The 21867-nt window shown below is 43.2% G+C and overlaps 1 protein-coding gene across 1 annotated transcript in view; it reads left to right on the top strand.

Moving 5' to 3' along the window:
• Nucleotides 1-21867, top strand: part of LOC124594151 — a 1388778-nt gene that overhangs the window by 47754 nt on the left and 1319157 nt on the right. The gene's annotated exons all lie outside the window — the stretch shown is intronic.

Genomic DNA, 21867 nt, shown 5'->3' with positions numbered 1-21867 from the left:
AAAGGTGCGTAGTATACTGCTGCATCCATTTTCAATAAGCTGCCACTCGAATTCAAAAATCTTAGCAGTAATCCACCCGCTTTCAAATCGAAACTGGAGAGTTTCCTCATGGGTCACTCCTATTCTGTCGAGGAGTTCCTTGAAAAATTAAGCTGATTCTCATTGTATTGCTGATAGCGTTTGCTTAAACTTATGGAGTGATTTTCTTTCAGGTTCATGAACATTTATTTTTATCTGTTATTACTTTTATGTTGTAAGTTCATGTACTGACACGTTCCATGACCTTGGAGGTTTGCCAGCCGCAGTGGCCGTGCGGTTAAAGGCGCTGCAGTCTGGAACCGCAAGACCGCTACGGTCGCAGGTTCGAATCCTGCCTCGGGCATGGATGTTTGTGATGTCCTTAGGTTAGTTAGGTTTAACTAGTTCTAAGTTCTAGGGGACTAATGACCTCAGCAGTTGAGTCCCATAGTGCTCAGAGCCATTTGAACCATTTGAACCTTGGAGGTTTGCTCCTCAATTTGGTCCTACGGAACTTGACATGTAAATAAATAAATAAATAAATAAAAAGTGCAACCATGTCGGCAGCATATTGGCGAGACATTCGTCTTCATGGACGTCAAAATCGTGCACATCTTGTGAATGACTTCCTTCAGGATAATGGCATTGCTCGACTAGAGTGGCTGCATATTCTCCTGACATGAATCCTATCGAACATGCCTGGGATAGACTGAAAAGGGCTGTTTATGGACGACGTGACCCACCAACCTCTCTGAGTGATTAACGCCGATTCGCCATTGAGGAGTGGGACAATCTGGACCAACCATGCCTTGATGAACTTGTGGATAGTATGGTACCACGAATACAGGCGTGCAACAATCCAAGAGGACGTGCTGCTGGGTATTAGAGGTACTGGTGTGTACAGCAATCTGGACCACCACCTCTGAAGGCCTCGTTGTATGGTGGTACAACATGCAGTGTGTGGTTTTCATGAGCAATAGAAAGGGCGGAAATGATGTTTATGTTGATCTCTGTTCCAATTTTCTGTACGGTTTCTGTAACTCTCAGAACCGAGGTGATGCAAAACTGTTTTTGATGTACGTAGATAGTATTCTGCCCTGTCTGAAATGGGAACATTTATTATCAGGCCTGTGGAGTTACATCTCTATGCTAAAGAAACCAAATGAGCACGCCATTCGTTCTCCGCTGTACTATTTGTCGCTTCTTGCGTGTAGTGGGTGTCAGTTAGTTTAAGGGAGGTTGTACAATTATCGACCCGATATTGGTGGTCGAGAAAGCCGTATCAGTATCATCACCGAATCATCTGAGCCTCTGGTTTAAGACCTTACTCGGCTAGAAACCGGAAGACGGCGTTCGGCTTTGGGAACGATGGTGCAAAACGCTAGTTCTGCTTCAACCTCACTAGAGAGGATGTCAGTCTTCATCAAACCAACCAGTCGCCTGACTGTAGGAACCGAGTATGGCCTCTGAACCTAGGTGACAGGCGCTATACATGCCAACATGAGGTACAATCTGCAGCCAGTTGCATCCAGTACGCGCAATCAGTGTCGACAGGGCCTCCCCCACAACTTAGACGTTACCTCCCGGCGCCGGCCGGGGTGGCCGACCGGTTCTAGGCGCTACGGTTTGGAACCGCGTGGCTGTTACGGTCGCAGGTTCGAATCCTGCCTCGGGCATGGATGTGTGTGATGTCCTTAGGTTTAAGTAGCTCTAAGTTCTAGGGGACTGATGAGCTCAGAAGTTAAGTCCCGTAGTGCTCAGAGCCATTTGAACCATTTTTACCTCCCGGCAAGCAAACAGAGTGAACATTGGCCTCCTTTCGTCAGCTGAGATCGATTTTCCTAAGGATCTCCACCACCCACCGTCTGTGCTTGTCCCTACGTATCAGGAAGATCAGCCGCACTCCCAACAGATGAACCATGCCGTGCTGGCACTGGGCAATACCTCAATTTTTAAAGGCGTAAGGGAACACATGTGCGGCCAATACTTTTGACTTTCATCAGAGGTTCACGATCGTGCCGCCCTTTGTCGTTCACCATCAGATGAGTGCCGATCGGCCAGGACGAGCAAATTGGAAGACGCTACAACATCAGTGACATAAAGCGACGCTATAGGCACCACAGGTGCCACAGCACAGGTGCCAGATCATTCATCTGAGGTAGCCCAACGCCGTAGTAGCCCACAGAAGTAGCCTGAAGCCGAATTTATCGTGTGTTTCGACGATCGACAACCAAAACAATACTAGGTGCGAACTTTGCCGACGTAGCGAGAGTTCTGTGAAACTGTAGGTTGAATAATCTCCTTATCTGGAGCACAGGAGAGTATTTCTAAGTTTTAAATATGTCGCTTATGTTACTGTATTCGAAATCGCTGATAATAGTCTATTTAACAGTGTTGTATTACAGGTAATATACTTCTAGAATCATGCTTAATCACCTTCAGTTATGTATAAACACTCTCTTCCTCAACGCATAAAACAGCAACAATATCTTGGCTTCTAGTCTGAGCACATTTAATTGGCCTAGTTCTTGTCGAGCCCACGTATAGCTTTGACAGAATGCTTCTCAGTTTGCCACAGTTTCGTTCGAAAAAGCCAACCAGAGTCACAGAATTAACTGAGACAATACCCGTCATCACCCCGAAGGTTCTGCAAGAGGCAGTAGACCTTTACAGGAACGCACATGACTGGTTTTGGTTTGCGAGTATTGTTCATTACGTCAAGGTACTGGTCCAACCTGCAACAGCAACAATTAATTCTTCCAGCTTCCAACAGTTACATCTATTTAACAACAATGGTGCCAATACGCTGCCTTCTGTACCCGTGCATTATCTTGTTTACGCCCAGTATCTGGGAATAAAATTTGTTGAATAGGGTTCGTGCAGTCTTTGGAAAACTGACGCACTTAGTTTTCAGTAATAAGGATCTGGCTGTGCACACACTAATCATGGTGCATAGACGATGATTATTTCGACGTTACTCTGCAGTTGTAAAACGTGAACTCTCTACCTCGGAAATTTAAAGAAGTTTGAGTGCTTCCACGAACAGACATATAGACTCATTCTGAAAATGAAGAGGAAGGACTGTGTTGTCATAATCAAATCTTAAAAGGAGGCCACATCGCCCATAATATAATTACTACTGCTGGGCGTCAGCTAAGGTGGATGGGGTATGGTCGTTGTATTAATGATAACACGCTTCGTTTTCAGTTGCCTTACAGTGAACTGTTCTCCAGTTCAAGACAACACAGACGATTCACCTAAGCCTACCACGATTACGCCCAACTTGGTGCACTGACTACGCCGCAAGTTTCGTGCCAATATCTGAGTTTATAGTCAAACGAAATATGCATGCAGAAGAAAGTGAACGAAGGATAGTAAATATGTATATTCGCAGATTCTTAGTAGGTGACCATGATAGTAACAGAAAACATCATGACGTCGCACTGACTCAGAAATTTACATTTTTGCAACTTGTGATCTCATCTGATTCTATAATTGCTTAACCATTGTGATTCTGTGTCTAGGTTCTTTAAACTCCACCTTACGCAAAACGCACTGTACTTCTTTTCTTAGACATGTTTCGACACCTATGCCTCCTCTTCTGACGGTCTCGAATTTTTGTGTAAAATATCATAATAAGTTCACGTTCTATTAATATTTTAGGCCTATAAAATATTGGCGTGCGACTTGTCTAATTTGTCTCGATGATCATGTAAAACAACATTAATTGTGCCGGCCGTGGTGGCCGTGCGGTTCTAGGCGCTGCAGTCCGGAACCGCGGGACTGCTACGGTCGCAGGTTCGAATTCTGCCTCGGGCATGGATGTGTGTGATGTCCTTAGGTTAGTTAGGTTTAAGTAGTTCTAAGTTCTAGGGGACTGATGACCTAAGATGTTAAGTCCCAGAGTGCTCAGAGCCATTTGAACCATTTGAACATTAATTGTGAAATTGGATTTTTACAAGTCGGTTTGCATTTATGCTTTTTTCAGCTCTTCGACAGCATATCACCTGCATAGTAATCGTAAAGAAATTTGCTCAAGTTAGAAATATTTTTCCGTGAGCAGTTGTTGTAAATGTCACTGTACTTAGGTTTACGCGATTAAATGAGGTGCAAGGAACGGAAAGGAAGTGGAATGGGAAAGAGATATGAAAGAAGTAATGACTTTCAGCCGCACAGAGCACTGCGGGAATGTAAAGTCGAGAGCTAAAATTTTGTGCCGGACCGGGATGCTCCACTTTCCTAGAACCGTTTTCGGAAACGCGTCGACCATCCGGACACAATTTTCGTCAGATCACAATTCGCAACTTCCCTCTCGCCGCACCGCTGCCACCCCCGACCATTAAGTCTGATATTGGTCGTGCATCCGCACTGAGCTGTCGCGCCCGTAGAATTACAGATAGAAATGGTGTCTGACAGAACGACACCCCTCGTATCTATGACTAGGGACGACTATTTGATCAAAAACTTTGAGTGGGGATGCTCAACCAATGTCTGAACTACAAAAAGAATCATAAACCTGCAAGCAAGGGGGTTGGGCGACGCCAATGCGTGCAACGAGGGGGAAGTTAGGAATTTGCGTCTGCAGGAAAGCGTTTCCTGGTGGCTGAGACGGGTAAGGCAACCGTTCTAGAGAAGTGAAGTATCCAGTTTCGAGTCCCGGTCCGACAATAATTTTCAACTATCGTCGTTGCATTGCCGCAATGCTGTGTGTGGCTGGAAGACATTGCTTCCCTCCTGTCTCTTTCCCACCACGTTCCCCTTCCATTACTTTCACGCCAGTTACTCAAGCATATGCCTCACGTCACAAGTGGTGTCTGTTCTGTCGGAATTGTCCAACAGAAGAGGCACCACTGATATCTACAGTACTTACGGTTTCCGTCCAGTTGTGCATCTTTGGTGGGTATTATTTCTTTGCGATGCCGTCACTGTTTTCCACACCCTTTTTCTATTTCACTTCATCTGTTTACACACGTGTTTTACACAAAACACGACTTGAGTAAATACTTATGTCGACAACCTAGAGGCGTGCTGTCTTATTGTCGTCGCTCATGTGCTTACCGTTTTATTTACGTTCAGGGGATCGCTAATTTTGTGTGTGTGTGTGTGTGTGTGTGTGTGTGTGTGTGTGTGTGTGTGTGTGTGTGCGGAACGAGAGAGAGAGAGAGAGAGAGAGAGAGAGAGCAGGAAAAATAAGCGAGTGAATTGAGAAGCAAATATTTTTAGATATTCGAGGACGTTTGAACACTGTTTTATTTGGGGAAGTGCGTTGGCATACTACATTAAATGTTGCAAATAGTGTTTTACTTCATTATGTCGTGTATTTGGTAGGAATTTTCTTTCCTTGTGTCACTGCTTTTCTACGCTGTTGTTCACCTCTGTCGTGAGTTTTTGATAGTATACATAATCGCAACAGAAAAAGGAAACCCAGCAAAGATGCACAACTGAACGAGAAACGTTATTACAGTGACGTACTCAACCACTGCTCGCGAAAAGATATTTCAAAAATAAGCAAATTTCTTTACGACGACAAACGATAAGAGGCACAAAAGCAGGCCAATCTGTAGAAAGCATTTTTTACAAGAAATGTACTTTGATGTGAGTAATCGAAACGAATTGACCGAAATGCACATGCTGTAGTTGTTAAGTCCTAAATATAACCAAGAATTTCGTAGCATATTTTACAGAAATAATTCAGGACCCACAGATGATGATATATACACTCCTGGAAATGGAAAACAGAACACATTGACACCGGTGTGTCAGACCCACCATACTTGCTCCGGACACTGCGAGAGGGCTGTACAAGCAATGATCACACGCACGGCACAGCGGACACACCAGGAACCGCGGTGTTGGCCGTCGAATGGCGCTAGCTGCGCAGCATTTGTGCACCGCCGCCGTCAGTGTCAGCCAGTTTGCCGTGGCATACGGAGCTCCATCGCAGTCTTTAACACTGGTAGCATGCCGCGACAGCGTGGACGTGAACCGTATGTGCAGTTGACGGACTTTGAGCGAGGGCGTATAGTGGGCATGCGGGAGGCCGGGTGGACGTACCGCCGAATTGCTCAACACGTGGGGCGTGAGGTCTCCACAGTACATCGATGTTGTCGCCAGTGGTCGGCGGAAGGTGCACGTGCCCGTCGACCTGGGACCGGACCGCAGCGACGCACGGATGCACGCCAAGACCGTAGGATCCTACGCAGTGCCTTAGGGGACCGCACCGCCACTTCCCAGCAAATTAGGGACACTGTTGCTCCTGGGGTATCGGCGAGGACCATTCGCAACCGTCTCCATGAAGCTGGGCTACGGTCCCGCACACCGTTAGGCCGTCTTCCGCTCACTCCCCAACATCGTGCAGCCCGCCTCCAGTGGTGTCGCGACAGGCGTGAATGGAGGGACGAATGGAGACCTGTCGTCTTCAGCGATGAGAGTCGCTTCTGCCTTGGTGCCAATGATGGTCGTATGCGTGTTTGGCGCCGTGCAGGTGAGCGCCACAATCAGGACTGCATACGACCGAGGCACACAGGGCCAACACCCGGCATCGTGGTGTGGGGAGCGATCTCCTACACTGGCCGTACACCACTGGTGATCGTCGAGGGGACACTGAATAGTGCACGGTACATCCAAACCGTCATCGAACCCATCGTTCGACCATTCCTCGACCGGCAAGGGAACTTGCTGTTCCAACAGGGCAATGCACGTCCGCATGTATCCCGTGCCACCCAACGTGCTCTAGAAGGTGTAAGTCAACTACCCTGGCCAGCAAGATCTCCGGATCTGTCCCCCATTGAGCATGTTTGGGACTGGATGAAGCGTCGTCTCACGCGGTCTGCACGTCCAGCACGAACGCTGGTCCAACTGAGGCGCCAGGTGGAAATGGCATGGCAAGCCGTTCCACAGGACTACATCCAGCATCTCTACGATCGTCTCCATGGGAGAATAGCAGCCTGCATTGCTGCGAAAGGTGGATATACACTGTACTAGTGCCGACATTGTGCATGCTCTGTTGCCTGTGTCTATGTGCCTGTGGTTCTGTCAGTGTAATCATGTGATGTATCTGACCCCAGGAATGTGTCAATAAAGTTTCCCCTTCCTGGGACAATGAATTCACGGTGTTCTTATTTCAATTTCCAGGAGTGTAGGTGTCGAAATACGACTGGGCGAATAAGAAAAGAAATACATTGTGTTTCGTATAAGGCCGAGTTTAAAAAACCCAAATTTAATTCTCAGACATGAAGGGAACGCACTACAAGAGCTTCCAATCCGAGCAAGATGATTATGATCAGTGCTTTTTTTCTAAAAAGAAGTTTGAGGGTACTCCGACATGGGATCGAAAATTAGTAATAACTGAAGCATGGGATACTACCCGTCTGTCTGCTTTTAGCCACGACGTCAACAACATGTCGAACAAAAAAAAATCGATCTCTTCAGTTGACTTTACAGCTCAAATGAAGCAGGCGATACCGAGAAATACATACAAGAGAAAGTGGTATTGAATACTTCGGTTTACATCTCCTCAGATGAGGCATATCCGTATAGCACTACCATTGCCCGCTATTACCGGGCGAAGGCACTACATGCTTGTCGAACTGGCTGCCAGCGATTCAGTTGTCGAGAACGGCTGCCGCAGCTTCGAAATGCTTGAAACAGTCAATGACATCGTTTTTCCCACCAGAAACTGCACTGGTATCGTTCGTATTGCAGTTACCAACACGAAAAAATGAAATAAAAAATTTACGTCCGTGAAATCAATCTTTGGCACTCTTCCAAGTTCTTAAAGAAAAATGGTTCAAATGGCTCTGAGCACTATGGGACTTAACTTCTGAGGTCATCAGTCCCCTAGAACTTAGAACTACTTAAACCTAACTAACCTAAGGACATCACACACATCCATGCCCGAGGCAGGATTCGAACCTGCGACCGTAGAGGTCGCGCGGTTCCAGACTGTAGTGCCTAGAACCGCTCGGCCACCCCGTGCGGCCCAAGTTCTCAACATCGTAAAAAAATTACTTTGTCGACGAGAAAGTTTGGGGGTACGCATCCTCCAACGTTCCCCCAGAAAAGCAGCACTGATTATGATGTTGCATACAGAGATTTCCATTTTGTGCCAAATGAAGATGACAAAATGATTTTCTCCTATCTGAATTCCTATTTGTGTATGAACTAATTATACTAAGATGGAAAAGTCATCTAACTTATAGACGTGTTGAGATCTGATTACTTTTAAATAACTGTTAGTACTGAAAGGGAAAGATATTTTATAGATGTGAGGAATATGTTCGTAATACTGTAATAGTCATCCAGTTCAAAATTTCTGACACACTGTTTTCTCCATGCAGAATTTTGATCCGAATCTGACATACTTTAAAGTCTACTAGTTCCACGACGGAGGGGCAGTGTTGGTGTGTAATACCGACCCTCGCGTTTTCGCTGGTGGCCGATAATGAGAAATCCTGAGTGAACAGCCGCTCTGTAGTTCTGCAACCTCCATATCTGCTCTCCTGGCAGCTACTGCCTCTTTCTGAGAATTAATTTTCCCGGAAGCCTCAAAACTTCCGTGTAAAATTACTTGCCTACTCTGGTAACAGGGAACCATTTCATGAATGCCACCCTCTTCTCAGTAAGATGTCTCTCCCTTACAAGATTAAATTCTAAGGTGTTCTTGAGGAAGTCTTACGTTCAGATGATTCGCCCACGATTCCCTTTGACGAATACTTGGAAAATGTGACACTGTATTATGTTACCGGTACTGGATTTTACAAGCAACTATTGGACCACTGAATACCTATTTTCTGACACAGAGGCGAGGTAAAATACTTCTCATTCGTCTTGATGCGGGTCACAGTCAGATAATACATGATTCCCTGCTTAGGCAGAAAGATCCTTCAATGTGTGCTGCTTCTGGCGTATAGATTTCTGTAAGCCACATTTAACTAGATGTATTTTGTATTCAGACAAGGGGGCAAAGATAGTCTACCAGCTGATTCGCATTCTATTTTAGCAGTCTGTAAGACGAATGTAATACGAATTCGGACATGTCTAACTTTAGCCCTACACTTTCAGGGAGAAGGCTTGTAAGGTTACGGTAGTATCGCTGCCCGCCGCAGAATCGATAGCTGCCTCTCTCGAGGGCGCGGGATGTGATTTCTAAGGAGTCGTACGCGTCTTGGCTGTGGACGCTAAGAGTGTTGCTCAACGCACTGCGTTGCCAAAAACGGTTAAAAACTGAACCACACAGTTTATATATTTTATATCAGTGTTCATCAGCAAAACGATATGTAGTTATTATGAAAAGTGTACCTTCCTCATTCATTTATCGTGTCGTCGAAGTAACACTCAGCCGCACTGCAACGCTCGCGGAATTAAAAAACGTAATTTGATCATAAATATGCTAATTGAGAGAGATCTATAAACTGTGTTTAACTAAAATTCACGAGTGGTGACACTTCCGTTTGTGTATCGTGTCGCGAGATCAACAGCCAGCCACATCGCAAAATAGTTAATTACAGCAGACTGCGCATCTATCAAAAGCAGTACCAAATACCCAAACAGCCACTTTTATATAACGGAGGTGCTAGTAAACGAACAATATGACTGAACAGTCACAGGTTGTAATTCATCACAAATAGACCACTGTGGCTGTAGTGATAATTCCTACTTATGACTATTGTGGCAGTAATACGAAGTATGAGATTTCCAGCCAACAGTGAGATATTCTATTGGCATTGTAGACTTGGATTTTTACCAGCTCTTAGTCGTCAAATGGCTCTGAGCACTATGGGACTTAACTTCTGAGGTCATCACTCCCCTAGAACTTAGAACTGCTTAAACCTAACTACCCTAAGGACATCACACACATCCATGCCCGAGGCAGGATTCGAACCTGCGACCGTAGCGGTCGCGCGATTCCAGACTGTAGTGCCTAGAACCGCTCGGCCACTGCGGCCGGCTCTCAGTCGTCCCCAATATGTGCATGCTGCCCCAACAACAAGCCAATCAAATAAGCAACTACAGGAGTAATTTTTAGTTGTGGTTACAGTAGTGAGACGATAAGAGCAGAGGGGAAAAACATGTGCCATTTAGCTACATGGTCATGAAATATTCTCATCTACCTGCCTTTCTTGTGTATGATTAGCTGTGAGTAAGACTCTGTGAACTGGGGACGTGGGCTTAAAAGATTTTGTACCCATCCGCTTCCTCCACAACCGAAGCAGTGTTTCTCATTGAAATGACCGTCCATTCCACCTTTCAGCAGGACAATAGCCAGCCACTAGTGGGGTGTTATATTGTAGCATTCACTGGGGTACGGCGTCATACAACTGCTTCAATGAGTTTCACGTTTGCCTTACACATCAGTCGTACAAGATGTCTGGGATACGACTCGTTAGCATCTCGTTCGTCACAATCTTACTGCGGCAACTGTTACATTGGTTGATGCTTTGTGGACTCGCATCCTAACATCATAGACGGAGATGCCACTAGAACATACTCAGGATCATCTCTGATTCTTTGCTACGACAATAGCTGCAATATTTAGGCACTTTACACCATTATGATGCACTCCAAGTCAGAGATCATATTCAGATCCTAGTCATCTGCATATTGTCATGTACTGGTATCAAGTTCATTTTACGTTCATCTTGGAACCGGAATTTTAGCATAACTTAGTTTATAATCTTTTTATTGGTGAAAACATTCACCAAGAAGAATCTCTTGTTGACATGAAAATGTTACTTAGCTAGTATGAAAACTGGACCAGTCGGGGTGTCAGTCTAGGTACCGGTTTCCGTGTAAAGTGGTAGTCCTATGTCACGCTTCCATATCGACACTTGCGTCTACGGAAATGCCACAGTACTTATCTGATCATCATTACAGGACGCTGCCCGAAATTTATCAGTATTACCATTATTCAAGTGCTAACAGGGCCACGCAGATGTGCCTCTGTTGTGCTCTACAGCTGACATAGTTTTTATGAGATAAACTGAGGCTGAAATGTTCATCTTACACACACTTGTGTGAAAGGGAACGCAAAATCAACAAAGTGGCAAAATCCGTGCAACTCCCTCGTTTATTTACTTGTATTTACTTACATAATCCGACTCACAGCACTTCCTTTGTCTTTGAGTAAAATCAAGTGTCACATAAATTCACTTCGGAAACCAACTTACAAAAACTTAACATAAAGTTTAAACATGTTTTTCCTGCTGGTTTTATTAAAACACCTGAGGGTGATGTGATATATTACGTAGTATGAAATCATTGATTGTAAACATAACATATTCTTTCCAATAGCGCAATATAATATGTAGTATTGTATAGTCAACCATAAACTAATAGTTGTCCAATTTAATTACATATTTAGATGAAAAAGGTATATTGTTTACAAGTTTTTGGCACCTATAAAGATTTTCGTAGTTTACAAGTGTTTTGCATAATCTATTTCGTTGTGTGCAACATATCGCGTCACGTTAGTTCTTTATTTTAATAGGGGTGTATATTGTGTGCATTTATTATTAATTAATGTAGCTGCCGAATTTTCTTAGTAAACCTTAAAAACGCTTCAGAGAAACGGTAAAACTTGTACCAAGTTTTACGTTGCTGTAATAGAAACCTCGCTTTTGGCTATAAGTTCCACAAGACAGATGATAATATTTGTAGCATATCAAATTTATAAACTAAAAGAGAATCAGCAAGTAGTATAAAGCTATTTTTTTACTATTCTGTAAAATACTGCACCAGACATACGTTATTTCTTTATTGTTCTGTGAAGTATTTCGCAAGGCATAATGTAGCCACACTGCGATTTCTGTTCTCGAGCAGGGAATGAGCTTGATTTATAGGTTCCGTCTTTTATGCAAAACACTGTTTTATTGTTACCCAAACATGTTTCGGCACCCCTGTGCCATCATCAGTGGGATTTGTTTATTGAAAAATTGTAAAAAGTTAACATATTTTAAGTTGTAACTGATCTAACTAAATGAAGCCTAAAAGGCACTTTTTCTTCTGTTTTGTTCTTAGCTGGATTTTACATTTTATAGTTTTGCAGGACCATCCCTATGGTGTCCTGCACTGATAGCTTGTCATCTGCAAACCAAACCAATGTAAAAGTGACTCTTTTCAGCGAGTTAAGGTTGCTAGTCACAAGAGTCGGAAATCGCCGTGGCTACTGTAAGCGATTAGAAGCTGCTGCGAATTGGTGTGATGGGAGGGCTACCAAAAAAGTATACCAGATCCTCTCCTGTGGATACTGTCTCTCATGCCGAAAATACAAACCCTATCATTACTCGTCCACTTGACTGTGAGCGGCGTGTCAATGGCGTATCTAGTCATCTTGTGGGAGGGAGACAGAGATCAGGGGGTCTCAGAAGGTCGCACTCATCCAACTAACCAACAGGTTCGAGGTGCTGTATTTCACTGAAAACGCAATCGAGCCAGTGAGACTCACTTCAGCTGTTGGGAAACCTGCCGCGTACTGTGTCAATGGGCAGCGAAAGCAAAGAGGTAACGGTCTATTAATCATTGGCAGTTCAAACGTACGGCGAATAATGGTATCCCTTAAGGAAACAGCAGCAAGGCATGGAAAGGAACACCAAGTTCACTCTTTGTGGGTACCTGGAGGCCTCATTCAACATGTTGAAGAGGCTAGTCTGGCAGCCATTGACGGAACAGGGTGCAACCAACTACAGATTGTGGCGGACGTTGGTAAAAACAATGCCTGTCCTCTGGGCTCCGAGGTCACAAGTGGATCACTCCAGCAACCAGCAGAGAGGGCAGAGAGTAGTTGCTTGCTCCAGGAGTTTCAGCGAAGCTCCCTATCTGCAGCATCGTCCCCATAATAGATCGTGACCCTCTTGATGAGTGAAAGCATGTTATCTTGGATGGAGAGTCATCGACAGATGTAGAAGTAACGTCTGGTGCAGCCCAGAAAATTAAGTTGGGTTCCTTGCTGTTCATGTTGTATGTTAATGATCTTGTGGACAGTGTTAGTAGTAAACACACACTTTTCGCAAATTATACAAATATTTGCAGCGAAGTATCGTCTGAACGAAGCTCTACATGTATTGAATCAGATCTTGACAAGAAGTAGTGTCAGTGGCATGAGAAACACCAGAAATCGTTAAAACTGAACAAAGCACCAATGCCTGGCTAAATTCCTTTCAGATTCTATTCTGAATTTGCGGTTGAATTAGCCCTTCGAATAAAAGACAGTGGCCTGTAGTTGGAAGAAAGCGCGGGTCACCCCTGTCTACAAGAATGATAGCAGAAAAGATCCATAAAACTACCGACCAATATCCTTGACGTCTGTTTGTTGTAGAATCTTGGAACATACACGGAAGCGCCAAAGAAACTGGTATAGGCATTCGTATTCAAATATAGATATATGTAAACAGGCAGAATACAGCGCTGCGGTCGGCAACGCGTATATAAGACAAGCGTCCGGCGCAGTTGTTAGATCGGTTACTGCTGCTACAGTGGCAAGTTATCAAGATTTAAGCTAGTTTGAACGTGGTGTTATAGTCGGTGCACGAGCGATGGGGCACAGCATCTCCGAGGTAGCGATGAAGTGGGGATTTTCCCGTACAACCATTTCACGAGTGTACCATGATTACCAGGCATCTGGTAAAACATCAGATCTCTGACATAACTGCGGCCGGAAAAAGATCCTGCAAGAACTGGACCAAAGTCGATTTAAGAGAATCGTTCAACGTGACAGAAGTGCAAGCCTTCGGCATACTGCTGCAGATTTCAGTGCCGGTGGAGGCTCTGTAATGATGTCAGGCGTGTGCAGTTGGAGTGATGTGGGACCCCTGATGCGTCTAGATACGACTCTGGCAGGTGGCACGTACGTAAGCATCCTGTCTGATCACCTTCATCCATTCACGTCCATTGTTAATTCCGACGGACTTTGGCATTTCCAGCAGGGCAATGCGACACCCCAAACGTCCAAAGTTGCTACAGAGTGGCTCCAGGAACACTCTTCTGAGTTTAAACGCTTCCGCTGACATTATTGATCATGAAAATTATTGGCATGAACATTATTGACATGAACATTATTGAGCATATCTGGGATGACTTGCAACGTAGTGTTCAGAAGAGATCTCCATCCGCAGCATTTCTGCGTGCTCGCGGGGGCCCTAACGATATTAGGCAGGTGTATCAATTTCTTTGGCTCTTCAGTGTATTCTGAGCTCAAACATAACGGGGTATCTCGATCAGAATGGCCACCTCCATGCCAACCAGGATGGACTGAGAAAAAATATATCATGCGATATCCATCTTGTACTTTTCTTACATGCCATCCTGAAAACTACGGATCAAGACAGTCAGGTAGATGTAGTATTCCTTGATTTCCGAAAGTCTTTTGACTCAGTACTACATATACGCTTATTATCAAATATACAGTCATGTGGGGTATCAGACGAAATATGTGACTCGATTGAGGATTTCTTAGTGGGGAGACCGCAGCGGAGAGTTATTGAAAGAAGTAGGAGGAACTTCGGGTGTACTCGAGAGAAGTGTGTTGGTTCCCTTGATTTTCCTGATGTATATGAATGATCTTGCGGAAAGACTTTTCACAGTTGTTGCAGTCATATACAACGAACTTGAAGTCCGAACGAAACTCTACAAATATTCAGTCATACTTTGGTAAGATTTAAAAGTGCTACAATGATTGGCATCTTGCTTTCAATGTTCAAAAATGTAAAACTGTGCACTTCACAAAACGAGAAATCATAGTATCCTAAGAATGTAATTCCAATGAGTCACAGTTGGAATGTGTAAAGTCATACAAATAGTAGGGATATGAATCAGAATCACGAGGGCTCAGTCGTGGGCAAGGAAGATAGCACATTTCGGTTTGTTGATAGAATTCTAGAAAAATGCAGCCAGTCTACAAAGGAGATTGCCTACAAATCACTCGTGCTATCCACCCTAGAATGTTGTCCAAGTGTGTGGGAACCGAGCCCAATATTACCGGCAGGGGATACTGAACATTTAAAGAGAAGGCCAGCACGAATAGTGACAGGTTTATTTGACACGCGTGGGAGCGTCATTGAGATGTTGAGAGAAGTTAACTGGCAGACTGTTGAAGACAGACAGAAAGTATACCAAGAAAGTCCACTAACAAAGTTTCAAGAACCGGATTTAAATGATGACTCTACGAATATACTTTACCCCTACATAACGATCAAATAGAGATCGTGGTGATAAGATTAGATTAATTACAGCACGCACAGAGGCACTTCAACAATCATTTTTCCCTCGCTCCGTACGTGAATGGAACGGGAAAAAACAATAATAACTGGTACAGCGGTACATACCCTCTGTCATGCGCTTTACAGTCGTTTGCAGGGTATAGATGTAGACGTATATGTAGAGTTATCGAGTGGAAGCTCACTCGAATTTGAGATCTTAATAGTTTAATGTGCTATTCGTTTTCAAACGATTGGCTTAAGTGTATAAATGTCTTCTGTCCTAATCGTTTTGAGATAATCTTGTAGAATTTTTATTCAATTAATAATTTTTGAAACATCGTCTTTTCCTTTCGCTTCATTATCAGCTTGTCAGTAGATTAGTTTCCATGTTTGTGCAGCTATTACAGCTTAAGTTCCAACGGCAGACCAACATGTTAAAAAAGTTGTACTTTCGCAATATGCCATGGTCATATGTAATACTGAAGATACTACATAGCATCAAGAACCTACAACAGTGAAACTGGAGCAAAGTTCGCAAAGTTCACTTTTAAAGATTGCACTTTAGGTAACGTATGGCAGTTTTAAATACGTTGATGTTCATTTCCGGCTGTCATTAAAAGTTTTTGAGTTGTTTCGTTCTGCAAGAGAACTTGATTATCATTAAACATTTTCTCGTCCTCATTCAAAATAACTCTCACCTCAAAAAGAATCGGACTCGCATTTGGGAGTACGACGTTTCAAGCCCTCGTCCGGCCATCCTGATTTAGGTTTTCCGTGATTTCCCTAAATGGCTTAAGGCAAATGGTGGTTCCTTCGAAAGGGCAAGGCCGCTTTCCTTGATCATTCTTCCCTAATCCGAGCTTGTGCTCTGCCTCTAATGACCTCATTGTCGACGGGACGTTAAGCACTAATCTTCTTCTCCTCCTCCTCCTCCTCCTCCTCCTCCTCCTCCTCAAAGTGAACTGCACGTAGAGCTCTCGTGCAAATCTTGAAATGGATCCACAAAGGATCTTAGTTGCTGAGCATATGGCTTGTACGAACTAAGACCATTTCCAGAATCCTCCTTAGACCGTCCTGGAGTAAAGTTTAGCTTAAAGTGTTTCGATGGACAAGAGTGAATTTTAAAGTTCTCAAAAATTTCTATTAATATGACTCTTAAATAATCATTTTACAGTTAGAAATGTTGTAGTGGTCCAAATGGGTATAGTTTTGAACAAGAATTAACACACCTTTCGAGTGAACATATACGTAAAATAGTGTACTAAGTGAACGCGTAATTGCTAGGTGGAATAACAGCATTAACACGGTACTGTGTCTCTACTTTGCGATCAAATAACTCGGCAACAATGTTGAACAAGTGGTACATACAGTGTTCAAGATCTCACTTTGTACATACGGTATCTCTTCTTCCGTTTATACTCTTGATAATGTTCTATGGTTACAATAGCTGTTTCTGTGGTAAATTTTTGTCAGCTTAATAAACTTAATATAAGAACTACAAGAGACATGTTTAATGACTACAGCTGTTTCACCTGGCATAACCTTTGGTGTAACACGGCAATAGTTTCCTTAGAGCTCAAGAAACGTTTTTAGTATATTCAATAGTATTGTGTAGCATATCCAATTCTTTACATAAACAGGTCTTACTTATTTCATTTGTGGCGATTTTCATTCAAAAAGGGTGACCATTGGAAATCTACTTGCAATGAATATTGTTTAGAGACAATTGCCACATCGCTCGTAAATGCTTCTGCAGTTGTGGCAAAGAACATGGTGAGGTTTCTTAATCATAAGATCTTAGAATCAGGTCTCCCCATCTGACAGTCAGTAGCAAATAGGATGAGTAGTGGGAGATCTCCGTGCATCTCAACGCTCTCAGGTCAAGTGAGGCCAAACTAGCATCACACTTTATCCGTAAAGTCGTGAAACAATCAGGTTTTTTATGGCCAACCGTGGATACTCCTTTATTTGGGATGTTGACCAACTCGCGCGTCATTGGCTTGAATGTCCTGTTATGTAGTCAAAGCATTGACCTTTCATGTGAATTTTTGCACTTTATCATCACCCGTGATAATTTTTTTCCAGAAACTAGCTGCCTGCGTTTTCTATTCAAAGTTGCGGCAGGCGTCAACGCATCGTTGCTTTTGTTCATGAATCCAGATGTGCAGGACAAACTTTGCACACATTTACCTCTTCTTCAGAACATTCCGGAGAATGTCTTGGGCTGTTGATTTGGAGACTTTGCGCCTTTGCGACTTGTAACAAAACAACTGTGACACACTACGGCGCCACGTCAACTACTTACCATTGCCTGTTCGCAACTGACTGGTCGAATGCACAGTTGTTAGTTCAAGTTGCACCGTAGTTACTGCGCTGATGTCGGCTATAGTCCAGGAATAAATCCGATCTCGGAACTTTTTGTATTGAATTTTAAAAACGATTTATATTATTTAATTCAGATTTAAATTTTTATGAGTCAAAATAATCTGCCTATTAATATTAACCCGCGTTTAAAAATAATAAGTGGTATTGTATGCACATGAAAAGAATCTGCAATGAAATGTAGTTCGATCAACTGCACAAAAAATATTTTTGGGGAAGAAATGTATCTTGATTGACCTCTTTGTTATCTTTAAGTATTTCATCGTCTATATTTTCGTGTAGAATTGAGAACGGTGGCTAGTACGTTTTGAAATAAGGTATAATGTTAAAACCTTTTTTCGAAAATCTTATTGGTTTAAATGGTGTAGAAAAAATCTCTAACCAAAACAACATCGACAAGAAAAGTGTTTCTGAGACTGACAGAGTGATTGGTTAAGAATAGTGCCAGCTATAACGTACCATACGACAAAATACAGACTATTAAATAAAAAGATGTCTACGTTCGAGTAGAATTCTCGCACCGAAGATTCCGTACAACTTAACTATGTAGACAGACAATTCGAGAATCGAGGAGCTATACTATTTTAGCCTGTTATCGACATTGATACTGGTAAGATACCGATCCCCGAGATTCTGAGACACTTTAGAAGGCCGGCCGGTGTGGCCGTGCGCTTCTAGGCGCTTCAGTCTGGAACCGTGTGACCGCTACGGTCGCAGGTTCGAATCCTGCCTCAGGCATGGATGTGTGTGATGTCCTTAGGTTAGTTAGGTTTAAGTAGTTCTAAGTTCTAGGGGACTGATGACCACAGATGTTAAGTCCCATAGTGCTCAAAGCCATTTGAACATTTTAGAATGTTTTAACTTCAAGTTTGAAGTTGGAAAATAAATCACAAAGCAAATGTATTTTTCAGTGTGATATAAGAGTTTTTTTATTTTTAATTAAGAGTTTTCTAATTTTTTATTTTACGTATGCTGTGAAACCTTTCCTGTAGCCAAATTCCATGATTCTACATCAAGCGGAAGTATCCAATAGGTTTTAATGAGTGAGTTTCGAGTGTCAATGTATGTGACATAATTGGCCCTGTATTTGATTGCATTCACGTAGAAGCTAAGGGATGACAGACATTCGTAAGAGACACAAATTTCAACTTGATACGTCTACCCCCTCCTGAGAAAATGGAGTTTGGACAGTCGAACAGTCGGACAGACAGACAGACAAACAGACACACCGACAACAAAGTGACCTTATAGGGGTTCCGTTTCTACCAACTGAGGTACAGAACCCTAAAAATGTGATGTTTTGCTTCAGAAACAAATGCATCTGTTCATATATCGAAGGTACAAGATAACAGAATCTTATGAAGTTCTGCTGCATCTGGCAATGCGTTAGACTAGTGGACTGAATTTTGCTGTAAGACAGTTCTGTGTGCTCCTTCATACAGCTTTGGTAGAAATCTTTACCTGACAATTTATTTTTTCCGTTAAACCTGTGAAACACTTTTAAACTTTCTACCAGAAGGGAAGCCAACTTTTGAAACACATTCTCAGCTATCGGCATTAATTGGGAAACTAAATTAGTCGTGTGCGCTAGAAGCATTTCTCCGTAATTTTTTTCAAATCATGTTTTGAAAAAATTCTCTTCTTAGGTGTTATAGGTGTCTGTTGATCGCTGAAACTGATATTAATCTCCTTTACAATGTAATCCTTAAGAATATTAAAACGACTGACAGCAATCCTTTCGGTGATTTCCGCTTCCTAAGCACCTGAATCTGCTTGCTTAACTTCGCTATCGGAGTACTCGCCTGGACCCTCACCTGTAGGCTTCTTCTTCGACCTTGGCACCGTCCCCTAAAAAGAAATCAAAATTACTTCACACGGTCCATATCGCCCGATTTCTATGCGGTCCATACTACCCCACTTACAGAAACAGGCTTGAGTGAGCAGAATCACATTATTAGGATAAAATTTACATTAGACTACCTACATATTAATATTAGTACGATAATTTTATTTGTTTCCTTTAAAAGGATAAGACAATACGAAAATTACAGCGTTCACTAGCTTGGACAGCAGCAAAGGAGTATCGTGCCACATACTGTCCCATTGGCGCATTAGATCGTTCGCCGGTCACCAGGCTCAGTTCGAATCGGTACTCATCACTGAATACAATTCTACTCCAGTCAGTGAGCTTACAAGCCGCAGACATTTCTGCGGATGCCGTGGACAGCGGTGGGATACCAACCCGACTGTCACCCGCTAGACAGCCCGACAACCAGGAGTGATGGTTTGTGGCGCCATTTCTTTCATATTAAGACCCCTTTGGTTTTAATCCGCAGAACTCTTATAGCACAGCGATACGTCGACAATATCCTAGGCCCCGTTTTGTTGCTCTCCGTGGCAAGCCATCGTGGGCCTACATTTCAGAAAGGTAATACCTGCCCGCACACGACAAGAGATTCTACTGCTTGTCTTCGTGCTTGTCAAACCCTACATTGGCCAGTAAGGTCACCGGATCTTTCCCCAATTGAGAACATGTAGAGCATTATGGGCAGGGCTGCGCGGAGTGGCCGCGCGGTTTGAGGCGCCATGTCACGGACTGCGCGGCGCCTCCCGCCGGAGGTTCAACTGCATCTACATCTACATCTACATCTACATCTACATGGGTACTCTGCAAATCACATTTAAGTGCCTGTCAGAGGGTTCATCGAACCACCTTAACAATTCTCTATATTCCAATCTCATATAGTGCGGAAAGAATGAACACCTGTATCTTTCCGTACGAGCTCTGATTTCCCTTATTTTACCTTGGTCATCGTTCCTCCCTATGCATGTCGGTGTCAACAAAACATTTTCGCATTCGGAGGAGAAAGTTGGCGATTGGAATTTCGTGAGAAGATTCCGTCGCAACGAAAAACGCCTTTCTTTTAATGATGTCCAGCCCAAATCCTGTATCATTTCTGTGACACCCTCTCCCATATTTGGCGATAATACAAAACGTGCTGCATTTCTTTGAACTTCTTCGATGTACTCCGTCAGTCCTATCTGCTAAGGGTGCCACTCCGCGCAGCAGTATTCTAAAAGAGGACGGACAAGCGTTGTGTACGCAGTCTCTTTAGTAGGTTTTCTACATTTTCTAAGTGTCCTGCCAATAAAACGCAGTCTTTGATTAGCCTTCCCCACAAAATTTTCTATGTATTCCTTCCAATTTAATACCTAGCTGTTTAGTTGAATTTACGGCTTTTAGCTTAGACTGATTTATCGTGTAACCGCAGTTTAACGAATTCCTTTTAGCACTCATGTGGATGACGTCACACTTTTCGTTATGTAGGATTAACTATCACTTTTCGCACCATTCAGATACCTTTTCTAAATCGTTTTGCGGTTCGTTTTGGTCTTCTGATGACTTTATTAGTCGACAAACGACAGCGTCATCTGCAAACAACTGAAGACGGCTGCTCCTATTGTCTCCAAAATCGTTTATATAGATAAGGAACAACAAAGAGCCTATAACACTACCTTGGGGAACGCCAGAAATCACTTCTGTTTCACTCGACGACTTTCCGTCAGTTACTACGAACTGTGACCTCTCTGACAGGTAATCACAGATCCCGTCACATAACTGAGACGGAAATCCAGGAATACGGAATCTATCTGAAATCCCTTGTCAATTACACTCAACACTTCAAGTGAATAAAGAGCTAGTTGAGTTTCACAGGAACGATGTTTTCTAAACCCATGTTGACTGTGTATCAATAGACCGGTTTCTTCGACGTAATCAATAATGTTCGAACACAATATATGTTCCAAAATCCTGCTGCATATCGACGTTAACGATATGGGCCTGTAATTTAGTGGATTACTCCTACTACCCTTCTTGAATATTGGTGTGACCTGAGCAACTTTCCAGTCTTTGGGTACGGATCTTTCGTCGATCGAACGGTTGTACATGATTGTTAAGGTTCGAGTGCTCCCTTAGGCATGGGTGTGTGTGTTCTTCTTTGCATTAGTTAGTTTAAGTAGTGTGTAAGTCTAGGGACCGATGACCTCAGCAGTTTGATCCCTTAGAAATTCACACACATTTGAACATTATGGGCAGAACCTTCTAATCAGCTCGGGATCTTAATGATCTAACGCATCACTCAAACAGAGTTTGGCACGATACCCCAAAGAAATCAGGTGTTGACAGATGTGAAAATTATCGAACAATCAGTTTAATAAGTCACAGCTGCAAAATACTAAAGCGAATTCTTTACAGACGAATGGAAAAACTAGT

Source organism: Schistocerca americana, chromosome 2 (assembly GCF_021461395.2).
Source record: "Schistocerca americana isolate TAMUIC-IGC-003095 chromosome 2, iqSchAmer2.1, whole genome shotgun sequence".
In the NCBI taxonomy this organism is placed as follows: Eukaryota; Metazoa; Arthropoda; class Insecta; order Orthoptera; family Acrididae; genus Schistocerca; species Schistocerca americana.
The sequence above is the reverse complement of the archived record's forward strand: the minus strand, read 5'-3'. Positions and strand labels throughout refer to the sequence as shown.